Genomic DNA, 27,662 nt, shown 5'->3' with positions numbered 1-27,662 from the left:
CAATAGACAATACATAAATAAATGAGCATGAGTATCATCTAACAAACTTTAATTATGGACAGTGAAATCTGAATTTCAATAACTTTCACATCATAAAATATTCTTCTTCTTTTTACTAATCATTTAAAAATATAAAACCCAGTCCTCCTGGGTGGCTCAGTTGGTTGAGCGCCTGACTCTTAATTTCAGTTCAGGTCGTCATGATCTCAGAATCCGGGGCTCAAGCCCCACATGGGGCTCCACACTTAGCAGGGAGTCTGCTCAAGGATTCTCTACCTCTCCCTTTGTCCCTCCCACAACTCATGCATGGGGACACTCTCTTTATTCAAAAATAAATAAACAAACCTTTAAAAATATATATAAATATATTAAAAAAAAACCACACACACACACACACAAACACACACACACACACACGCCATTCTTAGATTTCAGGCCACACAAAAAACAAGTGGTGGACAGATTTGGCCTACAGGCCGTTGTTTGCCAACCTCTGCTTTAAAAAAGTCACATACTCTCTTGGGCTCAGTTCACTCTTCCACAATAGGTAAATAAAATAATGATTGTTATACCTATTTACCACAGAGGGAAATGAAAACGATCATCAAAGAAAATATGTGAGCAGGTTCTGAAACTATAAAACAAATGAGTATCCACAAATTCTATTTTACATTCACAAAATATTGATTATACAACATTCAATGTACTATCCAGTCAATTCAATTCCATAAAGATAACAAAACAAACACTAAGCATTTACCCATAAAATACACAGGCACTTCAGAAATACACTATGTACACACAAAACACAAACACTTTACTTACAAACTCTCTTGATAAACGTTTTATTTCAGCAACCAGTCTTTCCTGGATCTTGTTTCATACAACCAGCGCCTAGAGTCTACCTCACTTTAGCGGGTTCATAGTTTTCCATTGTATAGCTACAAACTTAATCTCTAGAATAAACATTTAGGTTTTGTCTAATTTTGTTTGCCTTTACAGGTATTACTATAAAAACAAACATCCTTACACATATATACAGTTTATAGATCAAAAGGCATTTAAGACTAAAGATTTTGATAAATAATATAAACTGTTCCTTCAAAAAGGTTGTGGTAATTTATACTCCCACCACATTATAAAACTGCCTATTCCCTATAATCCTTGTCAATATAAGAATTATCATAACAGGTTTATTTTTAATTCCTCTTATGACCAAGGATGAACATCCTTTCATATGTTTACATACCATTAATATCAACTTTTCTAACCATCATCACTTCACATTGTTCATTATTAATATATAATTGTTCTTACTGATTTCTAGACGCTCTTTACATATAAAGATCTTGGACTCTGATGTACTTGGCAATTATTTTTATCAGTTGGTAAAATGTCTTCTGACTTTATACAAACTTTTTTTGCCATGTATAAAAAATATATTTTTTAAAGATTTTATTTTTTTTATTTGTCAGAGAGAGAGAAAGAGCACAAGCAGGGGGAGTGGCAGGCAGAAGGAGAAGCAGGCTCCCCAGTGAGCAAGGAGCCCGATGCAGGACTCTATCCCAAGACCCCAGGATCATGACCTGAGCCGAAGGCAGACGCTTAACTGACTGAGCCACCCAGGTGTCCCCAAAAATATTTTTAATATGGGCAATCATCCACTGCGAGAGTGTAAAAATAAAAGGAACTGCAAAATAAACCCAAAGATTATAGAAAGAAGAGATTAACAAGGAACTGAATATGTAGAAATAGAAAACAAGCCTGCTCACTCTACAGGGAAACAATGCCAAAGTTGGTTCTTTGAAAAGGCTAGTAAAATTGATAAGCCCCCCAACACCAAGAAGGAACAAATAACCATTAGCAGAAATGCAAAAGGATAATTTCTCCACTGATCATATAAATATTAAAAGATCACAGATATTATGAACATATGTCTATGTACATGTTAGACAAAATGTAAAAATATTTATAAATTCAAATCTTACCAAAGCTGACATAAGAATAAGTGGAAAAATCTAAAAAGTCCTTAGTTTTTTTTAATGGAATATTCCCAAGAAGGGAAACTCCAGGTCTACATAGCATTATCAGTGAATTCTACCAAATATTTAAGGCATAGACAAACCATAGGCACAATAGTCCAGAGAGTAAAAAAGGACGGGAACACCAAAAAGAGTATCCACATTAACATGATGAAGTCTATTCATGAAATGATATCATGAAGAGAGTGAAAAGAACCAAGTCAGAGAAGGCATTTACCAAATAAGTCATAACCTGAATATGTAGAGAATTCCTATGAACTATTCAAAGATTATTAATAGAAAACTGGAAAAAGGAACTTGCAATTCACAAAGAAAGTATATCAAAATGGCCAATATACAAATAAGAATATGCTGAACTTTATTAGCGGTCATGGTCAAGGAAATACAATTAAAACTATAAAGAGATACCACTAGTCACCCACTCACCAATATGGCTAAAATAAAAATTTTAAAGACCGAAAATACCAGTGGAACTACTGGAACCCTCAGCCCTGTTGATGGGAATATAAAACTTAGGAAATCTCTTTTGGTAGTATCTAGTAAAGTTTAGGACAAGGACACCTAGTGATCCGGTATTTCCATTCCTACTTACAATTCCAACAGAGATTGTGTGCACATGAACACCAAAAGACACATACAAGAATGTTCATTACTAGCATTATTTGTAACAAAGCCAAACCCAAAACAACCCAAATACACATCAACAGTAGAATACAAAATTAAATTGAGACATTTGTACAATGGAACTGGATAGAGAAAAGAAAATGAACAAAGCACTACTACATGCAATGATGTGGATAAATCACACAAACAGAGAGGAGCCAAGAAGCCAGAAACAAAAAACACACACTATATGATTCCATTTATTTAAAGTTCAAAACAGCAAAGCTAATCTCTGGTGTTATAAGTCAGGATAGTGGATACCTTTGGGGAAAAAAGGAGGGGGGCCAAGGGTGCTTCTGGGCTCCTGGCCAAGTTCTATTTCTAGAACTGGTTGGTGGTTAAACAAGTATGTTTACTTTGAGGTAATTCTTTCAGCTGTACACTTATGATTTGTATACTTTTCTATGTGTGTTATATTTCAATTCATAAAAAGTTAATAGAAGAAGAATGAATGTTGAGTTTTGCAAATGCATTTTTAGCATCTATGAAAATAATCATACAAAACTTCTCCAAAAATCAAAAGGTACGTTGGTCTGGGTCCAATCAAAAGATTAAAACCACACAATAAGTTAAATAGGGAAATTTTAACATAAAGAATTATTAACTATGATAAAAAAGAAAGATCCATATGGTACTCCAGGGCTGACTGAAGAGAACCCAAGGAAGGAAAAATTTATAAAGGATCAGACCTGATTTGAGAAAGCGTGGCTCAGCCACCAGATAGCAGAGTTCATTGGTTTAGCTGGTCCAGCGTTGTTAAGCAAACAACAGAAACCCTCTGGGAAGCAGTTGGAGAAGCATGGTAAATCATATTAATAGACTGCCTAATTCTGAACTATCCTTTCATTTTGGAATAAACCCGACTTGTACTATTCTCTTGATATCTGACTGTATTCAGTTTATATTGCTCTTAATTTATCATTTGTGACTCTGTATTTAGAAAAGTACTAAAAATATATTTTTGTATGTTAATTCTGTAATCACCCACCAAGTCAATGTAGATTTCTAATTATTTTTCACTTGCTACTTTTGTTTTACAAAAATACAGTAATTTCATCTGCAAATAATAGTTCCCTTCTTTACCATTTCTATACTTATTTTTATCAGAGTATCATGATCTAACTAATGTTATTAAAAAGTCAACGATGAGAATATAAGGAAAGCAGCAAGGGTGGATGAAGAGAGACTAGGTAAGAAGCCATTGTAATAATTCAGGCAAAGGATGACAGCGACACAAAGCGTGGAACATAGGATTACAGCAGTGTAGATGGTAAGAAGTGATTAGAATTAAGATATATTTCAAAGGTGGTCTAGTAGAATGTGTGAAGGTCTGGATATGTGCTACAAGAAAAAGAGAAGGATCAAGAATACCTTTAAGGTTTTTAGCTTTAGCTAAACAACCAGGATAAAGTTGCCATCAAGTGAAAGAAAGAAGCCTGCAGGTGGAACACATTTGGGGAGGGGGCAAGGGAGACAGGGAGTTCAGTGTGGATCTGTTTAGAATTTTTTAAAAAAGCACATTCATTTTTTAAAAAGTTATTCATTTATTTATTTATTTGAGAGAGAGAGAGAGAACAAGCAGGCAGAGGAGCAGAGGGAGAAGGAGAAACAGACTCACTGCTGAGCAGGGAGCCCGAAACAGGGCTCGATCCCAGGACCCTGGGATCATGACCTGAGCCCAAGACAGATGCTTAACCAACTGAGCCACCCAGGCGCCCCCCAAGCACATTCATTAAATAAATGCTGAAAGAACAAATCAGCCAATCAATCTCTCAAGCACAACTGATTCTCCAATTTTCCAAAACTGCTAAGATTAAGGACACAAAGAATTACGCCATAGCAAACACTCTATTTCACTACAAAAATATGATTCTTTGAGACCCGCAAAAAAGAATAGATTTCACAACAGGAACCATCCTCCCATAGCAGAAACTGGCCTATATAGCCTGATGTCATGTGCAAAAAGAACCAAAATGCAGGCTTTCCTAATGCAGAACCAAAAAGTTGAAATTCCCCTCCAGTATATTACACATGATCTTTGTAAATTAAAAAAACAGATAAGGAACTAGCATTCTTTGTATAGCAGACCAACAGTAAGCTAACAATAGTTCTAGATAGAGAGTGAGGAGAGACAGACATACAGATCCATGCTAAATAAATAAATCAGTAGGAGAAGGAAGGGAAGAACAAAGGGGGGTTAAACAGAAGAGGGAATGAACCATCAGAGACTGTGACTCTGGGAAACAAACTGAGGGCTTCAGAGTGGAGGGGGGGGTGGAGGATTGGGATAGGCCGGTGATGGGTATTAAGGAGGGCACATATTGCATGGTGCCCTGGGTGTTATACGCAAATAATGAATCACAGAACACTGCATCAAAAACTGGGGACGTACTGTATGGTGACTAATATAACAAAAAAAAAAAAATTATAAAAAATAAATAAATAAATAAATAAATAAATAAATAAATAAATCTGAGAAAAAGGAAAAAAAATCCCATAGTTCGTGGTGGTAGTTTGTGACCAAGAAAAAACTGGCGAAGTTCACCTCAAAAAAGATAATTAGAAACAAAAATCTGAACTATAAGATCTTCATATTTTTCAGTATGTTATGCTTTTCATTATTCCATGCTACCTCCTTTCATTCCTGCAAAAAAAGTCATGAGGAAAAAAATACTGTGCAGATGAGAAAAATGAAGTAAGCAATCATTGTAACATGTACAAGGGAAACCAATATTAGAACGGGTATCTCCCAAATCCCTTGCCAGTTACCCACTTTCAAAGAATTTCTAATTTTGTAAAGCTGTAATTATCACTTAAATATGAGGTAACAAAAAAAACTATAAAAATTTAGCACATTATCAAAATTCCAATAACATCTTCTGCAGAAAAAGAAAAAAAATTATCTTAAAATTCATATGGAATCTCAAGGGACCCCCAAACAGCCAAAACAATCTTGAAAAAGAACAAAGCTAGAGGACTCACACTTCCTGATTTTAAAACTCAGTACGAAGCTACAATAATCAAAAGTGTGTATTGGCAAAAAGACAGACACACAGGCCAATGGAATAGTATAGAGAACCCAGGAATAAACACTCACATATATGGTTAAATGACTTTTGAAAAGGATGCAAAGACCATTCAATGGAAAAACAAGAGTCTTTTCAACAAATGGTGCTGAGAAAAGTGGATATTTACGTGTAAAAAAATGAGATAGGACCCTTATCTAACAACATACAGAAAAAATAACCCAAAATAGATTAAAGGTATAAATTTTAAGAACTACAACTATGAAACACTAAGAAAAAAACATAAGGTGGGGCACCTGGGTGGTGGAGTCAGTTGAGCCACCAACTCTTGGTTTCAGTTCAGGTTGTGATCTCAGGCTCATGAGATCAAGCCTTGGGTCAGGCTTTGTGCTCAGTATGGAGTCTGCTTCAGATTCTCACACCCTCTCCCTCTGCCCCTCCCGCTCATGCTCTCCCTCTCTCTAAAATAAAGAAATAAAGTTAAAAAAAAAAAAATGGGCCGCCTGGCTGGCTCAGTCAGTTAAGCATCTAACTCTTGGTTTCCGCTCAGGTCATGATCTCAGGGTTGTGAGATCCAGCCCTGTATGCAGCTCTGCACTCAGCAGGGAATCTCCTTGAGATTCCTTCTCTCCCTCTACCCCTGCCCCTCTGCGCTCTCAGTCTCTCTCAACATAAATAAATAAAATCTTTAAACAAAAAAACAAAAGAAAGCAAGAAAGAAAAAACATAAGGCAAAAGCTTTATGACATTGGATTTGGCAATGATTTTTTGGATATGACACCAAAAGCATAGGCAACAACAAAAATAGACAAATTAGACTTCATGAAAATTAAAAACCTTTGTGCATCAAAGACAGTACCAAGACTAAAAAGACAACCCACAGAATGGGAAAAAATATTTATGAATCGTATATCTGATAAGAAAATAATACCCAGAATATATAGAGAACTCCTAAAACTCAACAACAACAAAACAAACAGCCTGATTCAAAAATGGGCAAAGGACTTGAATAAATATATCTCCAAAGAACATAAACAAATGGCCAATAAGCACAAGAAAATTTCAACATCACTCGTCATTAGGAAAATGCAAATCAAAATTATAAGATACTACCTCACACCCATTAGGAAAACTACTATCAAAAAAGTGGAAAACAAGAGTTGGCAAGGACATGAAGAAATTAGAACCCTTGTGCACAGTTGGTGGGAATGTAAAATGGTATAGCCACTATGAAAAACAGTATAGTCGGTCCCTCAAAAATTAAAAATAGAATTATATGATTCAACAATTTCACTTCTGGCTATATATACAAAAAAAATGAAAGCAGGGTCTCAAAGAGATATTTGTACATGCATGTTCAAAGCAGTATTATTCACAAAAGTGGAAACATGGAAGCCACTCAAGTGTCCACTGATGGATGAACAGATAAGTAAAATATGGTATATATGTACAATGCAGTATTATCCAGCCTTAAAAAGGAAAGGAATGCTGACATAGGCTACAACATGTGTAAACTTGGAGAATATTATACTAAGTAAAATCACCAGCCACAGAAAAAGACAAATACTATATAATTCCATTTATATGAGGTACTTAGAGTAGTCAGAATCACAGAAACAGCAAGTAGTATGGCTGTTGCTAGGGGCAAGAGGAAAGAGAGGAGGAGGAATGATTGCTTAATGGGTATAGAAATACAGATTTATAAGAGAAACAGTTACATAATGGATGATGGTAATGGCTGCACAACAGTATGAATATATTTAATACCACTGAACCTAGACTTAAAAATGGCTAAGATGGTAAATTTTATGTTATCTGTATTTTACCAAAATTTAAAAATAGGTAAAAGTTAAGTGAATGTAAAATAATAATGCTTTTTTAAAAAATTAATATTTCAATAATCATAAAACTTTACCCAGTTACTAAAAATTATCATTAAGATTTGACCACTGTGAGCTTCCTCAAAAAATTAAAAATAGAATTATCATATAATCCAGTAATTCCATTACTGGGTATTTAGCCAAAGTATATATGGAAACATTAATTGTAAAGATATATGCACCCCTATGTTTACTGCACCATTATCTACAATAGCCAACTTATGGAAGGAACTCAAGTGTCCACTGATAGGTGAATGGATAAAGAAGATGTGATATGTATACACAATGGATTATTAGTCCACCAAAAAAGAATGAAATCTTGCCATTTACAACAACATGGATGGATCTAGAAGGTATAACGCTAAATGAAATAAGTCAGTCAGAGAAAGACAAATACCATATGATTTCATGTGTGGAATTTAAGAAACAAAACAAACAACAACAACAACAAAAAGAGACAAACCAAAAAAACAAACTCTTAAATATAGAGAACAAACTGATGGTTACCAGAGGAGAAATGACGGACAGATGAGTGAAACAGATGAAGGGGATTAAGAGTACAGGTATGAAACTGATGAGCACTATTATGGAATTATTGAATCATATTGTACACCTGAAACTAATAAAACACTGTATGCTAACTATACTGGAATTAAAATTTTTACATACATACATACATAAACTTTTTTAAAAAGATTTGACCACTGCTATTTATCCTGCATATAAGAGAATTTCATTGAGCTTATGCTAGCTTCCCACTTGCGTGTAAGTCATAACAATCTACACAATGCTTTGGTAGAAAATGCTTTCTTTTTCCTATATGCGACATCAGGATTATTATTTTTTTGTTTTTATCAGCTGAGATAATAATGAGCAAAATGCTTCTATATCCTTTAGCGTATATTTTACATATGGGCAATAAAATGTATTATGAAACAGTTTCCATTTTAAGTTTGTTATTTGGCAGAAAATCTCCTACAGTGTTTAACTTATTATTATTATTTGCTACAGACTCTTCCTAAAAGCAAGAGGCAGCCCATTTTCTCCAGATGACTCATTAACAAAAGTCACAGTAGAATGAAGTGTTCCAACTTGAAATACCAACAGCTAAATATAACCTCTTCCACAACATTAGAAAACGCAGTGCCTCTCTTTAGTCTATAACAGCAATCTTAAAGGGTCACCTTAACAAAACACATTTAGCACATTAGGTGATCAACAAGAAAAGCCTGAAATAACGCATAGTTTTTAAAAACAAAGCAAAAATTGGGAAAAGTTGGTAAATCACAAAAAAAACGAAACTAATTTTTCTCCTTCTGTAGGTAAAACACATCTCTTTCATAAAAGCATTAATGCCTTAGACTATGAATACTGGTCACAAATATTAAAATTAACCTCCTGGTATGTAGTGTTAATTGAAAGGCTTTTTTAGCCATTAAACAAATGACAATCTTATCAGAGATTATTTCATTTGAGATTACTCTTTTGAGGAAGAATAGTGAAATACACTGTAAATCTTATAAAAATATTAAACCAAACTATTTTGCTGGATATTTATCTTGCATACAAATAAAAATGTAAAAACAATATATGAAATTACTAGCTAATGAACAGTACTAATAATTTTTCAAAAAAGCAAGAAGAAAAACTAGCATAAAACCAAGAAAACACAGTAAGTCGAAGTAAAAAAAAAAAAGATGAATTAAAAAAAGGCAGTTTAACAAACTGAAGATAATTTTTCAGAGACAAATAAAGGGAAGAACTGAAGAAAAAAAAATCTGACAGCTTTTGAGTACTTAGATTTAGTCATCTCTAAGGCCCAACAGTACCCATACTTTTGTGTGTGTGCATTTTAGTGACTTGAGTTACTGAATTCCTTTTTTAGCCTAAGCTAGTGTTAGTTAGTTTTCTTGTCACATGCACCCAAGAATTCTAACAGAGTTTAGAAATACTATTTTAAGAATGAGTCAACTACTAATTGTCCACGTATCTACAGAAATACATCAATTTTCAGGTATACTATGACATCATACACTTCATCTTCTCTCCTTTTTCCATAAAAGAGAATTTTCTTCCCTTTATTTTAGGGGATAGAGGTCGTTAAAAAATCATCAAAAGAAGATTCATTACAGGAGATTGCTTTAGAGACAATTTTTTCGAAAAGCACCAATTTAAGAAAGTAAACTGGTAGCAAACTTTCCTGAAGTACTCACCTCTTCAAAAAATGTAGCACTATTTTTAACAGAAAAATTAGTTAAAAGGGAATACAAAGTGGTAATCTCATTTTATTCTCAGTGGAATTACTGATGATCTTTATATTTTTCATTCTATTTTTATGTATTTTCCAAATTCTTACCAATCAGAAAGAATTATGTCATTTTTAAAATAAGGATAAAACTTAAGTAATTTTAACCTTCATCACAGTTCAAAGGACATACTTGCTTGAGGCTTCATCTTCACACAATTCAACAAATATATATCGAATACCTACTATGTGTAAAGCTGAGGGTCATAACAAAAATAATATGTAGTTCATGAAAGAAGCCATAAGAAAGACTTCAGTGAATGTAGAGTTTATGTAGTATAGGTATGTGTTGTACTTGTATGTGTGTGTGATATCTGAGTTGCAATAAAGCTTAATCCAGGCTCTATGTCACAACCTCATGGTTTAATTCATTCTGAGATTTTCATTTCCTAGCTATTGACATAATTTTCAAAGTACCCATCCTCCCCCGTTCAGTTGCAATACAAGCTTATAAAACATTACTCCCTATATAACCTCTTAAATAATTTAAGGCAAAATAACTTCCATGGATAATAAAAAAGAGAGTGAGGTGACAATGTTACCCAGGTTCCATCCCGTTTTCTATTGTGTTAAATAGTTATCAAGGTTCCATTCCACAGGTATATAAAGAGATACCTCTAGTATAGCTTAACCTCACTATAATATTTTAATAGTCGATAGGTAAAAAACTATGATTTTTAGGTGAAAAATTCTATAGTCAAGTTTTTAAAGTCTACTTCTATTTACTATGGTCACTTGCTTTATAAGCCACAACACTGATTTACAGGACTCCCTAGCCAAAGTTTGTTTTCAGTGCTGGAGAATGTGAAAACTGAAAGTTCAGAAGCTATTTAAACTCAAAAGATTCTACTGCATGGGCAAGTTCTAGAACTTCCAATGTGCCCCCTTCCAGGAACCAGAATGTAACTGAGCTGTTGGGCATTCAGGTAAGGCTTGATAAATGAAAAGGTCTCCAAGCTCAACATTTGGCCAAGGTGTTTAAAAAACATACTTAAAAAAAAAACACACACACACAAAAACACCACACTTAAAAATAAATAAATAATCACACACACACACACACACACACACACACACACACTCCTACATCTATATCTCTCTATCTACCTATCTACCTACCTATCTGTATCTTGGATTGGCACAACTACTCTTCCAAGTTGAGTATCACCTGAGAAATCATTCCTCTTACTCACTTTTAACACTACCATTCCACCTCCCAAAGAGCCTTCGAGCTCTACCTTACTTCCCCGTCAATCTCACTGACACATTTCAGGACCTCCTTATTTCTTACTCAGGCTATTCCAACAAACTAAAAGGCCTTTGATTTCAGAAAGTCCTTGCTCTAATCCATTCTTCACAATGTTTAATCAATTAACTCTCCTACTTAAAATCATGCCCATCACCTACTAAAAACAAATCTAAACTCATCAGCGCATATATATACCACCTGATTGAATGCCGTTACATCTGCTGAACCCACTCTCAGTTCCAACTCCGGCACTATGATTCAGTCATATTGAGGTCTTCCCATAAAATGTTTTCTCATATCTCTGCACATCTTTTGCAAAGACTGTTCACAAGTACAACCATGCTACACACATACCTTCCTATCAGTATATCGTTTTTTTTTAAAGATTTTATCTATTTATTTATTGAGCAAGAGAGTAAGAGAGTGGCTGTGCACATGAGTTGGGGGAGGAGTAGAAGGGGAGCGAGAGAGAATCCTCAAGCAGACTCCCTGCTGAGCACGGAACCTAACACAGGGCTCCATCCCAGGACCCTGAGATTATGACCTGAGCTCAAATCAAGAGCCAGCCACTTAACTGACTTGAGCCTCCCTGGCGCCCCTCTGTGTATCATTTTTTCTAACTAGCATCACACTTGTCTCGAAAGACTCCACTTAAGGCATTATCTTCTCAGTGAAGCCTACTTTAGTTGTTAATCTTCCAATGCTAAACTAGATATCTCTCCTCTATGCTCTCATAGGTCCCTTTTCAAGTAATTATCATAACACTTATCACTTGTTTATAGAATCATTAGCTGTGTGATTGCTCAGAATTCTCTGTGATTCAGTTTGGTCATATGTACAATGACTAATAGACTGAAGGACTTTTGTAAGAATAAATCCAGGGGGTGCCTAACACTTAACAAAAGTTCTAGTAAATGACAGATATACCTAGTCATTAATATTTTTCTCAAAGGCAAATACCTTAGCATTCATCTTCCTTACTCTAGCAGCTAATCCAGTACTTGGCAAAAAGTAAGCTGCTATATATTTGCAAAATGAATAAATCCATGTTTCAGAAGGATGACTCCTGTAGCACTACAGAGGGTGGAACTGAGGAAGTCCTGCAACAGATCCTGCAGGACCTCAGGAAGAAGGAAGAAAATCACTTTGAGGGTGTTTCCAAAACTAAATACACACTACAGAGACTCAATATTTGGTGCCTCAGTTGAGAATTACTACTGAAAGGAGCTTCTCTTAATTAAGGGGTGGAGATGGGTGGATGGGAATCCAATTCCCTCATACGTTGATGGGGTAGAAAAGGCAGAAAGAAAGAGCCACTGGAGAAATGCAGCCAGAGAACAATGGACAACAGGACTCAATGCAAGAGATGATATAGGGGCAATAAACATGAGAGTACCAAAGACGGGTGAGATCTGAGAGACATTTCAGATGATAAATAAGAGCAGGCAAATAATCTGCTTGTGAAGGTTTAAGGAGTAGAACTAAATATGACTGAAAACACCTACTATGACAAAAAAAAAAATTGTGATATAAAGTCAAGAAGCAAGGCATGCAATTAAACTGACCCAGGTTCAGAAACTGGCAAGATCAAGGAAGCCTGGGTGGCTCAGTCGGTTAAGCGTCTGCCATTGGCTAATGTCATGATCCCAGGATCCTGGGATCAAGCCCGATGTCAGGCTCCTTGATCAGCAGAGAGCCTGCTTCTCCCTCTGCCTGCTGCTCCCCCTGCTTGTGCTCTCTCTCTCTCTGACAAAAAAATAAATAAAATCTTTTAAAAAAAGAAGAAGAAACTGGCAAGGTCAAAAGGGAGAGAGAATTGAAGGCAATGTCAAAATGTAGTTGAAAAACCAACCATGCCACTCAGGCTAAATAAAGAGAATAAAGTAAAAATAAAAGGACCAATACAGGAAGCAGATACAAAAAAAAATTTTTAAAGCAGTCAAGGCAGGGACTAGGTTCAAAACTAGGTTCAAAACCCTATGTGGAAATAGGGTTACTCAAGTGGAATGGATATAAAGCTAGTTATAATAGAGGAGTTTAAGGAAGTCTAATAACTGGTGCTGGAAATATCATCCATAGGAGAACTAAGAAGACAAAAGAAAATACAATATTTGTAAAACAGGTACCAAAGTTTTCTAAGAACGTGAAGGGGTCTAAAAGGATTACACTCAAAAAGCTTCCCAACAACTTTTCCTAAGTGTGATCTAATGTTTGCCTTATTGACTTAAGAAGTTAAATAAAGTTTGCTTCTGTTTCCTCTAACTTACCACTGTCTTCCAAAACAAGACTTCCCTAACTATTTTCTGGTATTTTTTCGATAGAAACTTCGGTTTGTCATGGCCAGAGACTACATTCTACATGAGGAGACTTTCACATATCATAAAACAAAAATAACAAAAAAATCTGATTTGACACTAAAAACACTTATTTAATAATCTTACAGTATAAGGTATCAATGAACAATTATTCATTCTACAGGTTCTGGTAAGAGAATGACTTAAATGAAAGCAAGAAAAAAAACTACATGTATGTATTTGAGACAGTTGTGAACACATATAAAAATAGATGTTTTCTGGGAAACTTCAGTTTGTTATCATCACACATCAATGATTATTCTTATTGTTACGTACAGTTTTAAAAGCAACAAAAACAATTTCTTATTAAGGTGGTTAAATCCAACAAGGAATAAAACTAAATCTTGCAACCCTTAAAAGCTTAAGGGAATTATTACAATTTAAAGCCACTGATAATATTTTAGTACATTTTAAATGATCCAACTACAGTGTCTTTTCATAAGTACACTGGAATCACCATGCAATTTTAATCCATATGCTTAAACCTCTTTCACAGTTTACAGGAACAAAGCAGTTCTGATTCACAAACAATGCCCTGCAGTCAAATACGCTCATGAGGTATTAATTTACAACTTCATCTGTGATCAGTTAAACTCCATGTGAAATCTTAAACATCCTTAAAAAGCTCACCACAAATAGTTCAATAAGAGATTTTTTGGTTAACATTACTTTAACAAAAAACATATAAGATTAAATTCTATTGTAAAATAAAACCAAATGCCACTGCTTTTAAGGATAAGCCACTAACAAAACAATCTTTTAAACTGTCACCTTTTGCATCTAAAATATTAATTAAAAATGTAATGCCAGTATCAAAAACATATGCTTCCAAGTTTTGGTAAGACAAGTCACAGATAAAAAGAAAAACCAATTTCATGAAAAAAATGTACATATTTCAACAAATAAGATGTTTCTTTAATCAGTTCTAAGAGCCAGTCTTATTAAAATGTCAGGTCAACCTGAATCATACCAAAACAAAAGATTAAAATTACCAGTTTTACCAAATAGCTAAAATGTCAGATGCATAAAAGTTATGGACAAAGACGACACTAATGAAAGAACATGATATAAATATCCAATTCAGCTTATTTTAGTAAAAAACAATAATTACTAACTTCTCAGAAAATGGCAGTTTTGAGCTTTAATATTTATGTAATTTGAACTTGAGAACATTTATTTATTTAGGATTTCTTTTAGCTAGATACAAGTAATATTTTATTTTGATTTTTTAAAGACAATCAGAGGAATTACCGCATATAACAAAATATCCAGGGCTAAAACAGTTCTGGGATTAATTTACAACTCAACATCTTTTGAGGCCTAGGTTCTAGCCGCGTTTTCCCTGTGCCATCCTTAGTGTGATGACTTTTGTCCCTTAATGGTTCAAAACCAGCTACAACTGTTGCCAGTATCACTTCACTTAATGTCCAAAGTTCAGAAGAAAGACTGTCCCTTCTTTATATCTAACAAAAAAAAAGAAAAAAAAGGGAAAACTTTCTCATTAAACTTCAAGTGTTGCTGACCACTTGATACTAAATCAATCACTGGGAAAGGGAATTAAGTAGCCATGATTGGTTTAGATTAATTCAAATTCAGCCCCTGAAGGTAAAGAAGAACCCAGCTTCCCATAAGGCACATTGGTATCTTTTAAGAGGTAAAAGCTGAAGTATCGAGTTAACTGTATAAAAAATGAAGGATCAAATCAATGCTACTCTCATACATTACATATAATACACAAAAGTCATTATTTCCTTTACATGCTTCAAATGAATATTACTATGCCAATGTGCCCAACTTTTTCTGTAACCATTAATATCTCAATTCTGATCAACTAAATATCTCACCAGGAAACTATTACATATGCAATAATTTTCCACCTAAATTAAGAAAGACAAAATAAGATAAAATCAATAATTCAAAACATGTCACACTTTAAAAACCAAGGGATTGAAACTTCTGATTCCTCCTGAACCCCACTAAAACGACTCTCAAAGACAAAAAGGAAACACTGGTGACAAAAATTTAGATACTGTAAAGCAGAGTGAGGAACAATGATTAACTCAACAGACCCAAGAAAGCTGAATCCTAAACAGAAGTGGAGAAAGGCAGAAGAAAATTGGGAAGCATTCAAATTTACACTGTTATACCCCCAAAAGGCACTGATTGGTATCAAGAATCTTTAAGAATGGGAATGAAGGCAGGACATAAGAGTTTAAGATGCAGGCAGACTTCCAGATCCCATCCTGTACTCAGCACATCAAGGCAAATAACGCCGTTTCTTAACCAGGCAGAAGACTAGAGGTCCATTTTCTGAACAGGATAAAAAGAAAGCAAAAAAAATATACTGAAAATATGAGGATTAACTGAAAGCTGACACACTATACTTTGAGACCCCCCAATTTTTTTTCTTTCTTAATTCCAGAAGGCAGTTAGGAAAGCAACCTTCCTATAATTGAACTAGTTTAAGAAACAACCTAATGATATCAACATGGAATTCAGCTACAAAACAGCCCAGCCAGATCATTTAACAGTGATACAGTTTGCAACTCCTACACATCCACAGTACATTTACTGTCTTTCAATTTCCCACCCTTAAAAATAAGCGGAGACTAATATCACCAGATACTTAAAGAAAATCTCTACTGTGAAAGACTGAGGCCAAAATAAACAAAAATTAAAAATGACAACTTGGAGGAAAGGGAGACATATGATGGGAAAAAAGCTTGAGAAAAACTTTTATTATTAATATTCTCAGAGATGACAGGAGATACTGCATCCATGAGACAAGAACAGACGCTACTAAAAAAAACAAAACAAAACAAAAAACACTTAAATAAAAACCCCTTGAAATAAAAATAACAGTAAATTTCTCAAAAACAAAAATAAAATTAGAAAAGTAATTTAGATGTCCAATGACCAAATAATTGGAGTTCAAAAAACAAAGAGTGAGAGAGAGAACAAAGAAAATAGGAAAAAATCAAATAAATGATTCAGGAAAATTTCTTAGAATTAATGGACATGATCCATGTCAAAAGAATCCATCACCAATGTGTCCAGCAAAATGAATGAAAAGAGACCCCTACAAAGACATTATCAGGACAAAGAGCCTAAAAGGCTTTCCCTTTTGTAGAATAAAACAAATGTTTCAAACAAAGGATCAAGAATCAGAAGGGCATCAGATTTCACCACAGCAACACTGAAAGCTGGGAGATAATGGAGCACTGCCTTGAAAATACAAACACAATTTTGACCAAAAAAAAAAAAAAAAAAGGAAAAAGAAAGAAAGAAACTTAACTACAGAGACTTAAAATAGCCTTAAAACAAAAAAGATCTGCGTTAAGTAAGTTTCAACAGCCAGGACCCTAAGAGAGGAGTAGGATCAATCAAATCTGAGTAACTCTAAATATTTCAATTCTCCGCAAAGTAAAAAAAATGGAATTGTAGTTCAAATCAGGATGCTTCCAACTTTCAGTTTGAAATTTCTGACAAGAACGTCTATTGTTCATTAGACACTTTCTTCCTCCTATTGGAAATCATGCAAAATCAAGGAAAACGAAAATAGCACTTTATTTTCAGTAAAATTAGGGACATATCAGGAGGTATTGTAAATTAATGAGGAAAACATGGAATAATCAATGACGGTATGGGACAACCATAAACATACACGGTAAGCTCTGTCAGAAGCAGCTGCCATGCAGTAGGAAGAAAAGTACAAAGTGGCCAGAGTCCAGTGATAGAAATTCACTAAAAAGAACCTACAAAAAAACGCGAGGGGAGTACCATGAAATCCGTAACTATACTACTAATTTGCCAAGCAAAAACTAAGACAAGAAACTCCACTACCACCACTACCATTTAGCATCACACTGGAATACTAGCCAACACCATTAATGAAGGAAACCAGAAGAATAAATATTGGGAATCAAGAAATAAATCTATTACTACTTAAAACTGTTATTACTGCATGGCTTAAAATTCTTCAAAAAAATTTAACAAAAAACTTAATAAAACAGTAAGAGAAGGTGATTTTTCTTACATGGGTAAGAAAAATAATGCATTAAAGTCAGGAACTTTCATTTATAGAAACCAAATAAAAAGATCTTGATTCACAAAACCAATAAGAGATAAACTTTAAAAATATACAATACCTATGAAAAAATAAATTTAAAACACTCCTGAAGGCATTAACATAAGACTTGAAGCAAAAAACGTACAAACCATGCTTTTGCTTAGGAAGACTCAATATTAATATGTCAATTTACCTTCATTTAATTTCTAATTTTAACATAATAATCATATCAAGAGCAAAAGGTTTCATTTTTTTGTTGTTTTTGTTTTTGTGGGTTGAGTAGTACAAATGAAACATGATAAAATGTTGAAAAATAAGCAAGTAAGGATAAACTAGGAAGCTCTAAAAAATACATATATAATGAAACGAGGGACAACAGCCCAGCTGAAAAAAAAACTTCCATGATGTTTCAATAATTAAACTGGCACACAAGAATGAGTCATATCCATGGAACTTGAGAAAAAGTCCAAAACAAACCATAATAAACACATAAATTGGGATATGATGTAACATATAGTTAAAGCAGTATCTCAAAATAATGAGAAAGAGATGAACTAGTCAATAAACAGTATGGGAAAACCAAATAACCTACTATAAAAAATAAAACGGGGGCACCTGGCTGGCTCAGTTGGTAGAACATGCAACTTTTCATCTCGGGGTTGGAAGCTTGAGCCCCACGTTGGATGTAAAAATTACTTAAAAATAAAATCTTTTCAATAAAATAAAATAGGGTCCATATCCCATACTGTGTATGAAAATAAATTATAGGATGGATCAAATAAATAAGAGTAAAAAAACTAGATTTAGAAGTCTTAAACAAATTCCATTATATAATAAAAATAAAATTAGCAAAAGAAAATCCGAATTATAACCTTGTAAAAATGCTTGCAACTCATATCACAAAAGGACTTACATTCCTAGCATACATAAAAGCTCCCAGAAATCACTAAGAAGACCAACAATTCCCCTAAAAAGTTAAGTGTGGTGTAGAAGATATGAATAGACATTTCACAGAAAGAGAAAAGTAAATGGTTTTTAAATAAGATTCTCAACTTGTTTTTAAAAAAATACAAATTAGACATAGGCTAAAACACCACTATTTAATGATTAAGCTGGCAAAAAAACAAAACAAAAAACACATGAAAATCAGAAGTTTAATAAATCCATTGGCAAGGTTCCGGGTAAAAGCACTGATTTTTTTTTTTTTTAAGGCAAGAAAGGAGGAAAAAAGGAAAGAGGACAATTTTTTAAAAATCACAATTATGCTAATAGAGATTTTAAGATGAGATTTTTAAAATCCAACTAATGGCTGTTACAAAAGATACATAAGAAGCATAAAGACACCTAATATTCTAAAGTGAAAGAAGAAAAAGAATATGCTGGTCAAATGCTGAAGAAAAGAAAGAAATTGAACTGCAATTACTATTAATTAAAATAGAAAGGGATATTACATAATGATTTTTTTAAAAGTTCAGTATACCAGGGAGATATAGTACTTCTAAAAGTATATGTGCTTAATAAGTCTCAAATATATTAAGCAAAAGTTTAAAAATCTTAAAAAGAAATTGACAAATCTAGCATTCCAGTAGATTTCTACACACCTCTTTTCATTATTGACCAGTCAAGCATATAAACAAAATTATATGCAAGAAATAACAATTTACAAGCCAGATCATGAGAGGATCATATAATGACCTAATTAAATATATGGAATTCCTCCTCTAACAATTACAGAGCGCATATTCTTACCAAGTACACATAAAACATTACAAAAGATATTAGAAGAGGAACAATAGATTTAACCCAAAGAATGTAAAAGGAAAGTAATAAGGGCAAATAATCAATCAAATAGAAAGCCAAGGTACAAAAGAGATCAATTTAAAAACACACACATGTAACTGTAGATACAGTGGAGATTAAAGAGATAAAAGACCCATGAACAACAGCAAGCAAGCAAGCAAATGGGGACCTCAATCCTACAACTCCAAATAACTGAATTTGGCCAACAACTTGAATGAGCGTGGAAGCATTCATCCCTAGAACCCCCAGAGAGGAATATAATCCTGCCAGCATTTTGAATTCTGCCTATGAAACCTCAAGCAGAGAACCAGCAGAGTTAAGACACACTGTACCAACTTCTGACAGAACTATGAGATTATAATTGTTTTAAGCTGCTAAATTCGTGGCAATCTGTACAGCAACAACAGAAAAATACTATGCCATCCTTGCTTGACGGTTAAGTGCTGCTCCCCAGCCTTTACTACTCCAAGATCCTATCATCCCCCTTGCTACTAGACTCCAGTTTTGTAAAGGCATCTTCTACCATCAGCTTCCATCTACAGTAAATAACAATTCTTGAGGCTTCTCTATGATGCCGGTGCTCCCTTCACTCTACATTTCCTTACTGCATTATTGACAAAGTATCTTTCTGGTCTTAATACAGTAGATCCAGTCTAGCATGCTCGCTTCTCTGAGCCTTTTGATTCCTTGCTCTACTATCTGCCAGGCAGCCCTGACATCCCTACTTCATTTAATATAGGCCATCACTTCTCCCAAGCTTCCAAGAGCCATCACAGCAGCATATTACAATCAGCTTCAGTGGCCTATGCCAGGAAGTTAATTGCCATGTCACTGGAGAATGCTCCCACATCAACAGAGCTTTGGCTTGACTGCTGACCAAAATCAAAGGTTTACAATATTTAGTTTGACCCTAAATCCAAAAAAAAAAAAAAAAAAAAAATCAAAAGCCTTTCCTTCTTAAGTCTTTGATGAGAAAGACATGTAGTTTTCAATCTATCCTTAAGAATATTGTGAAAGTTGGGGCGCCTGGGTGGCACAGCGGTTAAGCGTCTGCCTTCGGCTCAGGGCGTGATCCCGGCATTATGGGATCGAGCCCCACATCAGGCTCCTCTGCTATGAGCCTGCTTCTTCCTCTCCCGCTCCCCCTGCTTGTGTTCCCTCTCTCGCTGGCTGTCTCTATATCTGTCAAATAAATAAATAAAATCTTTAAAAAATAATAATAATAATATTGTGAAAGCTATAGACCTAATCAGAATAATGTATATCCACAGGGGCGGGGAAGGGGGAATCGCATAGAATTTTACAAAAGATTAAAAAAAAAAACCTTCCTATTACAATCTGGATTCTCTAAAAACAGACACTGAGATAGTTTGGGGTGCAAGATGTTTATTAAGGATCAACCCCTGTGAAAAGGGGGGAAGCAGGACTGCAAAACAGGAAGTCAGATTACATACAGACCTCACACAGCCTCAGGCAACCTGGCAGGGATATCTGGAACTATATTATTTGTCAGAGTTGTCTCAGGTATGCACAGAATGGCTGGGCCCTTATAACCTCCATCTTGATCAGGGGCAGGATGGGAGCGGCCCTGGGAGGGCTGGGGTTTATTTAGACAAGAAGGCTTTTGGCAATAGAGGCAGAGCCTGAAGGAGCTGAAGATGAAAGCTTTCTGATTACTTTCCTCCCCACAGCCAGGCTGCAATTCCTCCCTGAAGGAGGATCTGAGCAGCACAATTCCACATCTACCACACTTTGCCTCAGGAACCTATTTTATCCATTCTAAAAATCCTCTCCTCTCTTCTAGTTTCTACTTTTACTCTTTTCTACTTCTGATTATACCAGTGTGCTTTCTTAAGACAAAAGCCCAAGCATTTGTGGACAGGTCTGCGCACTGTAAAGACCTCACAAAAGAGGTCTACTATAAATCATGGACAGACTGAAGCTGGATATAGGTAGAAGCCCCACTCGGAGCAAGAGAACCTCAATTTATTTGTAAATTGCTGTCTAAGACTGTAAATGAAATAATTAGATAGGAATACTGACAAAATGATCTAACAGCAAACCAAGTAGGAGACTTCCAACAAACTGAAATGGAATTAAACACAGGATGGCTTGTAATTCATCCATCACAATAAGAAGCAATAAGATATCACTATTTGAGGGCTATAAAATTAAGCATTTATAATAGCATCTTTTTTATTATAATTAGAATTAGAAAATAAGGCATATTTTTAATGTTTTCATCATACACTGCATTTAAATACAACCTTCCTTCATACAGTAACATTTAAGTTCCTCCTGTGTCAATCGCTTCTAGCAGCTAGGTATAGAAGTCAACAGGCCAAAGCTCCTGCCTTCAAGGACCTTCTATATTCTAGTTAGAGGACCTGGATAATGAACAACGAAACAAAGTCATTTCATATATGACTAAGTGCTATGAGAAGTGTCATTTGAACTGAGAACTGAAAGAAGTCCAAAAAAACCATAAGGAAGAGCATTCCAAAAAGAGTAGACAACATATGCAAAGGTCTCAAGATAGGAATGAGTACCTGTTGAAATAACAAGACAAAGATCGGTATCACTGAAACATTATGCACAAGGGTACTCTTACAGGAGGTGAGAGTTATACTCAAAGTTTCAACAACAGGATCAATCATCCTTCCTCCTACCTAATCTGTTTATTGTTGTTTACTGTTAGAGAATTATGAAAATGCTTGAGACTGAAGCCTGATAAGTAAACACTTCCAGATCTTGCCAGTAACTAGTAATGCTTCCCATCATATGTTCTACTCCTCTTATATTAAAAAAAGACAAATCTACATTTTCACAGAAACTGAAGAAACAGAAATAAAGAATGAAAAAATATCCCACATCCCTTACAAGGAAAATTAATTTTGCATGTAACATTCTGTAATGCAAAAGATATTAGAATACTTCCCCTTTATGCAAATTATCTACATCGATTTTGACTGAGTCACATTAAAGACAGTAAACAAATCATTTACACATCATAACATAAGTATATTCTGAACAATTAAACTTTTCCTACATGTTAAATCTTTGCAAATAATGTAATATCAATGGATCTGCAGTGTCAATTTGTTTCTACTCAGAAGAAACAAGTATTTGTTTGCTGGACTTAACAAAGAGGAGGTGAAGCTAAGTATGATAATACCAAGTGGCTTTGTCATACCAAATAATTAAAATTATTAGAACAAATGATATATTTAAAACAAAATTGCCTTAAAATATATCTGAATGAAAGTGTAAAACAAATATTTTTAATTTCTAAGCATGAAAACATAAATGGCTAATGCACGTGATCAGTAGAATTAGACCTAAAATTTCCAACATTAGAAATGACAATTACTAAAGATACTGTTTCCATGCTTCACATTAACAACTGTCAATGTGGAGATATCAAAAAGCCCTCAACTTGAGGTCAGGGTGAATATATGGTATACTCAATACAGAAAGAAGTCCTATTTATAAGTAGGCTAAATCATCTGTTCCATAATCTAACATAACCAGTCCCTACATATAATCCTGCAGATAGAAGATTACAGTGTTATCCTCTACTCCTAAATTGATGGTACATGCATTCTACCAGGCTTCTTTCTCCCAAAATACTACAGCTTTGCCTACATTAAAAATTGGTTGTGAGGGATAATTTCTCTCTTCTTGATGATCTCTGCACAAGTGTCGTAAGAAAATTTTAGCAGCTATGGTATCCAAAATTGCTGCTCTGTCACTTACGTGGTTATCACATGGACTTGAAGGGCCTGAACCCCACAGAACTATCTCTTGCTATGACGAGATTGATTGTCAGCACCAACACTGCCTTAGACTTTAAACTCTCAAACACTCGGACTTTTAACATAAAGTCAGTAGACATCTACAACTATAATTCATGATACTCAGCCATACTCAGACTCTGCTGTAAATTCAAAAGAAGTTCTACGAATATTTCTTATTATTTTCAATTGTATATACCAGCAGTTCCCAAAGCATGGTCCATGAATCACATGGGTCTCTAAAATTCTTGCAGGAAACCCACAGGTTAAATTGTCTGTTTTCCAATGTTATTCTTGTACATCTGTCCCGTGAAGTTTTCCAGAGGGTACATAACAAAATAACATCATTCTGGTGGCTAATGGAATGGATGCTTGTGTATTTCTGTTTTGTTCTGTTTTGAAAATTTTTTAATGTAATGCATCAAGGGTATTAATATGTGTGTTTTCAGAAATTAATTAAATTTGTTTTCCAAACTTCTACTGTCCTCTTACTAGCTATACCTGCTATAATCTAAGTATGTGTGTGAGGCAATATTTTATTCATATATTTCAATCAATATCAATATTTAAACATACATATTTATATCCGATATTTCAATCAATACATTGCAACAGACTGAATGAGGAAACAGATGAGACTCCATCTGCCTTCTATTAGGTTAGACACTAAAGAGATTTACAAAAATGTAAAACAATACCACTCTTTTTACAATATTTTTAGTTTGGGAAAATATAGGTATTTTTTACAAAACTATGTTACTTTCATTACTCATGTTAATAATGGGTTAAAAACAACAATTATCTTTAAATGTATTAATAAATATCTCAAATGTCTCAACTTACATTTTTAAAAAATTTTTTTAGGTAAACTCTACACCCAACATGGGTTTTCAGTGCACAATTTCAAGATCGAGTCACTATTAAGTGAGCCAGTCAGGTGCCCCTTTTTAAATTTCTGATATGGAAATATCAATAGATATAACCATTAAGCAATACCTCTGGGGCATTGGCACTCTACTATACACATGTTTAATCACTGGTTTTTTCTTCAAAATAATTCCTGTTGTTGCACAAACCAATTTTCCACCATTTTCAATTTTTTTAAAAAATTCTCTACTTTTAATTGCCATCAGATTGATACCTCTTCGACTTATTAGCATTTCATATTCCTATTGCTTTCACATAAATACAATATTCTTAAAAATGACTTGCAGTTAAAACACAAGCAAAGCAAACACAGTACAGAATAATAAACACAATAACCAACAATAAAATGACCGGGGCACAGCTATTTACAACATCCTTTGGTCTGACACAACTTTTGTGTACAAAACTTTATATGGTGAAATCTGATAAAAAGAACTTTTTATCTTTTATATATTTATATATAATATATACATAAATATATATTCATATATATTTATGTATATATTAACCAATTATGAATAAAAGATACTAGTATAACACGGCTTGTAGCTAACCACATTTAAATATGCTATGAGTCAAATAATGATGTACCACTATGTTATTTTATAAGGAAAATTAATAGTTCTATGCCATCACTATCAAGAGTGTCATGTGTATTGCTGGCTACTGGAAACGTGGGTTACCAAATATCTAATGTTCAAATAGTTTAAAAACCATTATAGGAGTTCTTTCCTTGAGACTATACACCAGTGAACTTAAATGAATTACAAAAGCCTTATAGTTGGTGAAAAAAATTATGATAAATATAAGCAATATTTTCTAATAAAGATAAATGGTAATTGAAAAATTAATGTTACATTTAAAATACATTCTGAATATTGTACACAGCAATGAAGCACTTTAATTAAAAAACAAGTTTAAACAATATTTAATCATTCATCTTTCTCTCTTGCTGCCAACTTCCTTCTATTCCTAAACACATGAAGCTGTTTATATTATTTGCCCAAACAATAAAACCATTTATCATAATTTCGCTATATTTATTGCTGTCTTTAAAGATAATTTATATTTTCCAACATAGATTACAAAAATCTTGTATGAATGAAATCTACACATTCAATACAAGTATAAAAATACAAATAAGTCATGAATAGGACAGTATCTTTCAACTGTCATATAAGCACCTGAAAGTAGTAATCAATAAATTAATGATTTTTAAAAATTATCATAAAAAACTACCATATTTGAAATATTGACAGAGTACAGACAAATATAAAATATAGCAGTGTTGATAAAACTCAAAAGTGTCTGGCTCATAATCATGCTCAGAGGTAAATTAACATTTCTAGAATATCTAATATATGCCAGCCACGAGGCTAGGTATTTCATATGCATTATCTTATTTTATCAGCACAATAATTATAACCCCAATTTGCCAATAATGAAATGGATTCTTGGAAGTCACATAACTAATAAGTAGCAGGAATGGGATCTAAGTAAAGACAAATTCTAGTGACATAAAATCAAAAGAATGAAAACAGTTTCAAGATAACTTTCTTAAACAAATGACTGTCATTTTACATCCATTCTTTATTTCCAAAACAAGACTCCAAATTTGCGTTTGGGGGACCATCTCCCCAAAATTCTTAATCTATATTCTTAACATTCTTTATATATTTTCTAACATTCTTAATCTATATATTTCTAACATTCTTAATCTATATATTTCTAACATTCTTAATCTATATATTTCCAGCAGTGCTAAGTCTATCTCCAACCACAGAAGTAGGTAGGTAGCTCAAGCCAAGCTAAACAGACCTAATATGATCAAATACCACAACTTTTCTTGGAGCCACTAGAACAGATGCAAGAAAGTGAAAAGGATGTAAACTGATAGCTGCTGGCAGCTACCCTACCTCCAGGAGATGGGAGCCTATTTGCAAAAGGCGCCAATACCAAGATAAACAGAGGGAACGGTTGAAGAGGGTCCAAAAACATTATTTGAGCCACTGGATCAAGCTTCACCTGAAATTGGCCACACCATGATCTTTTAAATTATGTGACCCAATAAAATTCCATTTGCTTAAGCCAGTCTGAGTTGGGGGACTTCTGTCACTTGTTCATTGTACCTACCAATAAAAATTTAATGTAAATCATCTGCAGAAATCAAACGATGTACTTAATTATTCTCAATCTGGAACCTAAAAAAAATTAACAGAAATCAAAGAACTAGTTTCAGTGTTTCAAAAAGCTTAATGGAGTTGCACAGTGACCTGGAATAGAGTGCCTAATGCTTAATAAAACAACTAAGTTCTTTCTGACTACATCATTTCAATATGAAAACGTCAGTTATCTTGTTTTAATGAGTTCTAAACAGAAATAGATTTTTATATATACTCTATTTTTAAATTGGAAACAAATTGTTACTTTTAAATGCAGTTTATTTGAAAGACAAACTTTTAAAACAGGAAATTTTTCAAAATGATCACTGGAGGAGAAAACATGAAAAACTATATTACTTCAAAATATACTTAATAATATAATTCACACCTTTAATATGTCAGCAATTCCTGATTAACCCCTTAATTTCTGAATGCCTTTCTGTCTCTCTACCCTGAGGCTATTCGGCCCCAAGAGGTTTCAAATAAGCAGTCTAGGCTAATGGCACCACCTAGTGTCCAGTGCTGGTCACTGTCAGACTCGCTGTTGTTCATTGTTGTTCTCATTTATAAATCTTCCCAAATCCAAGTCTTTCTTATTCATTTGTACATACACATTGTCTTAAATATCCTCTCATGCCTCTCTCAACAACAGTCCATTACTTTAGAAACAACTATTTAACAGGCACTTGATCTTCGTCAGGTAACTCGTGCTTAATGTGAGCTAGCAGAGGCACTTGCTGAAGTGACTACTAGGAGGATCCATTCACATGCCAAAGCTCACAGATCAGTGGACAGGCAGTGATTTAAACTTATTTTCTTAATTACTATTCATAAGGCTCATGCTCCTTTTTCTTAATTCTTCATTTCATAGTACTACCAAACCACTTAAAAAAAAAAAAAAAGTAATCATTCCAGTTCTGGTCCAAGATGGCGACATAGGAACACCCTGAACTCATCTCCTTCAAGGAACACAAGAAATTACACTTATTTATAAAATAATTCCTCCTGAAGAAGAACTGAGGGGCGACTGAACAGCTTCTAAATAGCCAAAGACAGAGAGAACGGCAAAAGAGAACAGCAAGAGAGATGGAGACGTGGTCTCCAAAAATGCCACACTGGATGCTGCAAATAGCAGTGGGGAAGGATGGTACAGAGGGACCAGGAACAGATTCCTCTGTCCTTGGGCACAGGAAAAAACAAAAACAACAACAACAAAACAAACAAACCCACCCTGGTTTAAATAAGTAAATACCCATTTTTTTAATTCTTCAAAGTTAAGCCAAGCTTTCCTCAAATACCATCACAGAAAAAACTATTTTTGTTCACATCCATTAGTTGTATTAATATCATTTGCTAATATTTTGTATTATGAATTATAATCCTCCAGCTTA

At 34.1% G+C, this 27,662-nt stretch overlaps 1 protein-coding gene across 2 annotated transcripts in view; it reads right to left on the bottom strand.

Moving 5' to 3' along the window:
* The window catches only part of ADK (adenosine kinase), a 518,992-nt gene that overhangs the window by 370,466 nt on the left and 120,864 nt on the right, over nucleotides 1–27,662 (bottom strand). The window lies entirely within an intron of this gene.

Source organism: Ailuropoda melanoleuca, chromosome 6 (assembly GCF_002007445.2).
Source record: "Ailuropoda melanoleuca isolate Jingjing chromosome 6, ASM200744v2, whole genome shotgun sequence".
Classification (NCBI taxonomy): domain Eukaryota; kingdom Metazoa; phylum Chordata; class Mammalia; order Carnivora; family Ursidae; genus Ailuropoda; species Ailuropoda melanoleuca.
This window is presented reverse-complemented; position numbering and strand designations above follow the sequence as displayed.